This window comes from Chenopodium quinoa, unplaced genomic scaffold (genome assembly GCF_001683475.1).
Source record: "Chenopodium quinoa cultivar QQ74 unplaced genomic scaffold, ASM168347v1, whole genome shotgun sequence".
NCBI classification, from domain to species: Eukaryota; Viridiplantae; Streptophyta; class Magnoliopsida; order Caryophyllales; family Amaranthaceae; genus Chenopodium; species Chenopodium quinoa.
In genome coordinates this window covers 1,083,152-1,087,711 of record NW_018743218.1, presented here as the reverse complement: position 1 = coordinate 1,087,711, position 4,560 = coordinate 1,083,152, and positions in this window count along the sequence as shown.

Genomic DNA, 4,560 nt, shown 5'->3' with positions numbered 1-4,560 from the left:
GCCGCCTGAGGCTATAGCAACCATTGGTGTCATGGCCAACATCCTCATGGAAGTGACAGTATTTGCTCTTGTCACGGTTCTTGATAGAACTCTTCATTGCAGCCGGCTTTTCAAGAGTTAACCGGTCTTTGATCTCCATGAGGATGGAGGAGCAATCCTTGTTGAACTCGTACATGGGGACGTACGGCTCCAACTTTCTCTGTTTCTTCTAGGACGGCTGACCAGAACGATTCGCCGCCCAGACTTCTTTTCTTTTCTTGCCCTCTACTTTTTTGGCCGGCTGGGCAGGCCGGCTGTCTCTCTTGTCGGACCTTCTGGGCTCCGACGAGTTCTTGATGGCACAGAACTCCGTCGCCTTTATGTAGGCTATGGCTTCCATCAACGTCTCTTGGAGGGTGGTAACCCTCTTGCGGTCTAGGTCGAACTTGAAAGTCGACCCGTCCTTCAGACCCATGAAGAAGTCTTTGTATGCAACTTCGTCAGACAGCCCCTGAATTTGAATTCTCATCATATTGAACCGCCTGGCATAGGACCGTAGTCCCTCCTTGTCTCCCTGCTGAATAGCCCCTAGGTCGAGACTTGTCTTTTTGGCAGGGATGTTCATGGAGAAGTTGGACGCGAACAGGTATGCAAGCGTCTTAAATTTGTTGATGCACCCGGCTGGCAGGTTGCCAAACCATCGTTGGGCTATGCCCTTCAATGTTGTCGGGAAGCATCGGCACCAGGCGGTGTCATCCAGCCCCTATAGGTACATAAGGTTGGTGTATGCCATTAGGTGGTCTTCCGGGTTGGTGGTACCGTCGTAGGTACCGACCAACACATTTTTAACCTTGGCCGGCTGTGTCGCCTCGGTTATCTCCTTGGAGAAAGCTGAAGGCTGTTCCCCAAGGTTCAGCAGCCGGAGCTGCCAGTCCATGGGCTGGACCTGATGTGCCGCCTGACCCCCAAAGGGGGACGGCTGCATGTATGGTGATCCATACGGCATGTATGGTTGTTGGGTCACATACGGAACCAGCTGCATTATATGAGGGCCAGTGCGCGCGGACACGCCATGTGACTGACTCCCTTGATGTGTCTCCGAATGCTTCATTGAAGTATTGCTGAAACTGTCTGGGTAAATCGACGTTGAAGCCGACTCAGACATGTGTTGACTTCTCTTCTCTTGGATGAACATCCGGGCGTCAGAGTAAGTCTTTTTTGACCCATCGAGCTGAACTTGCCGGATGGCCTTCATTTTCCCTGAATCAGGGAAACGAAGTTTGGAGAGGTCGATCAGGGGCCCATCCGCCCCCTTTGGTTTGGGGTGAGGAGTAGGCACCCGGTCTTTGAGTTGCTTCTTCCCAGAAGGAGAAAGTTTCTTTGCTGGCTGACCCTTGTTTGAGCCAGTTGACTTCTTGATTATGTCCTTGATTTCCCCTTTAAAACTCGTCATGAATTTCATGAGCTCGTCTCTGGTGACTGGGGTTGTGCCCTACGCCGTCTGGGGTTGCCCAACAGGCTTGCCGGCTGGGTTGCTAGTACCAGCTTTGTCTTGGCCCCGTTCCCTTGTTTCTTTGGAACGGGTGTACCTTGATCGAAGCGACCCGTCTGGGGCCACATAGGTGTTGACCTCATAGTCGTCACCACTATCCTGGTCCGTGTGGACCTCAGGCTCGGCCGAAGGCCGTCTGCCCTCAACAGGCGGTACAATGTCGGATGTCATCTCAGAACTACTCTCCTCACAGACGGCGCCAAATGTTTCGGGGGTTTTTGGAATTCCTCGGGAGAGTTACAATTTTGGGAATGCGCGCCTAACGTCTGTACCTGCAAAACCACGAAACTCTGGTTGGGTGGAGTTCCGCCTCCGACGATCAAGTTAGTATGATTCCGGATGGGTAAAAGTGCGGAAAGTAAATGGGTTTTTCTCCCTAATTCAGAGAGATTCCGCAATTAATATTGCTCGGTTTTTTGTGTATATTTGTGAATGTGTAATAAATGAGGAATTTCCTCTATTTATAGCAGATGAAGATCTGCCCCCCATTAGGGTTATAATGCCACGTGTCAGCATCCGATTGGATCCCATTGGGCCTTTGAAGGGCTGCCACGTGTCAGCGTGGTATTGGGCCACGTGGCATAGGGGGGTTTTTTTACCCCAAACACAAGGTATTGATTTCTTTTTATTATTAATATTTTAAATTTTACTTTTCATTAATACACATAATTATATAAACAAAATTACGGAGTACTAAAAGTCTCAATTCATAATCCTCCAAAATCATCAGTTTATCACTATGAAAGTTTATTTGATTAATTGTAATTATTAAATCAACAATAATGATTTAGTTACATGACAAGTTAAAAAGTACATATTGCACTTCTTTTCTTTTTGTAAATAAATGCTTTCCAACCAATGAAAATTAATTAAACTTATTATCCGTATTGTACTAGAATTTTGATTTTTAAGACGAGAGAAGCCAGGAAGCCCACAAACCAGAGCCCACAACGAGGTTCCTTCCTAAAATCAATTGGTAATAGAAGGAGTAGTCGCTTGGGTTATAAACTGAAAGTCATTTGCTTTCTTTTTTAATATTCGACAAACACTACTCACACTTGCACCTAGCAATCTCCCTCTTAAGTGTGAGCCTATACACTCCCTCTTGAACAAAAACGCACCCAGAACCTATAGAGCCTAGCTCTAAGGCAAGACGACACTCATAGACAATCCTTAACGCCGTAAGACCTAACATAGACGGTGACCCAATCAGATGGTGCAATTAAATCAAACCTAGCTCTGATACCTGTTTGTTAGAACAGATAGGAAGAACACAAAGGAAAGGAGCCCCGAAAGGCCACAAACTAGAGCCCACGACGAGGTTCTATCCTAAAATCAATTGGCAATAGGAGAAGTAGCCCGCTTAGGTTATAAACAAAAAGTCGTTTGTTTTCTTTTTTAATGTGGGACAAACACTACTCACACTTGCACCTAATGCTTTCTTTATTTTATTTTTTGGGGGTCAAATGTCAAAAATTTGATGTAATAAAACGAGGAACTCCACGCCAATAGTTGCTCTTGTCTTCTTGGGCAAGAATAGGAATAAAATAATAGGAAATTTTAAAAAGAAAAAAAAAACTTGGAGCCAAATGAGGAGGAGAAGAGCAAAATTATTTGGTGAAAATAGTGGCCCCAAAATGAAAATAAGAGAGAGAAAGTGAAATGGGAAAACAAGTATTAATCAAAGTTGCAATCTTGTTCTTTATTCAATTATAGAATGCCGAAACCGTAATTGACGAGGGAAAAACAAAATCTAAAGGGAGCACTATGAAGAAGAGAATGAATTGAGGGCTTCATTATGGTTGTTGGTATTGCAAGAACAGGAGGAGAAAAAGATCCAAATGGATATGAAATGTGGGATCTCCAAACCTCTAACCAACTCAACCAAATTAGCCAAGCTTTATTTCTCCTTTATTGGTTGTACATATCTCAGATAATCACCAAGAAGACAAAATTTTTGCAATTGAAGAGAGAAAAACTGCAAAAACGAAAATTTAAGAAAGAAAAAGTGAAAGAGAAAGACATGTTATTGTTTCAGAAAATTTAAAAAATGGAAAAGAAACAAAAGATAAAAACTTAGACATTATTTTTTAAAAGTAAATTTGCTTTATTTTCAAACTTTTCGAATTTTAAATTTCATTGGGACCCAATTCACTAATTTTGTGAAATGTCCAGAATACCCTTGCTATTGTCATTGAACACCAGCGCAATTATTGTTTCAGACAAACTTGGTTAAATATAGAATTAAAATATAAACATAAGCACATGATTAAAACACGAACATGTAACGATTAGTCGGAAAAAAAAAAAAAAAAAAAAAAAAAAAAAAAAAAAAAAACGTCAAAATGCACAAGCACATAGTCACGTATGGTGCAATGAGTTCCACTACATAACAAAGGATGCATGTTCATACTGAGGTCGGTTAAATTGGGTGTGCAAAGGGTAGCACGGTTAAGAGTTTTGGTGCGAGGCAGCCTACCTTTTGAGGGTGTATGCTTTCAGACTGCTTTTACAGATTTGTGATGAAATCGAACCCGACTCTTTGGCTTGGTGGATTTACAATCTTCTAAGACCGGCCCTTATTGCCCTGAGCGTTTTTAGGTTGGTAAAGCATAAATCCCTATTGCTAGCCACATACTTAGAACACGTACTTGTGTGGCAAAAAAGGTAACCTAAAATCGACGTATTTTGGGGACTACTAACCTAGTCCATGATGCCCCTAATACAAATAGATGCATATGAGACAATGTTAATTAAGTTGCAAAATACACTTCAAGAATCTATTGAGACTCGTCCACTCATTTCCATTAAATACCGATCACTCAAATCGATAAGTAAAAAAGAATCCTCCCCATTTCTAAGGGTATTGATTACCCCTCATTTCTTACCTCTCAAAAACTTGAGATAACAATTACGATTACCTTCCTCTTAACAAATAACTTTTCCATGGTTAAACCAAATAAATGAAAAGGTATAGCTAAATGATTCCTTTCCCCCCTCTTAGTTGTTTCCTTTTCACTCCGTTTCCA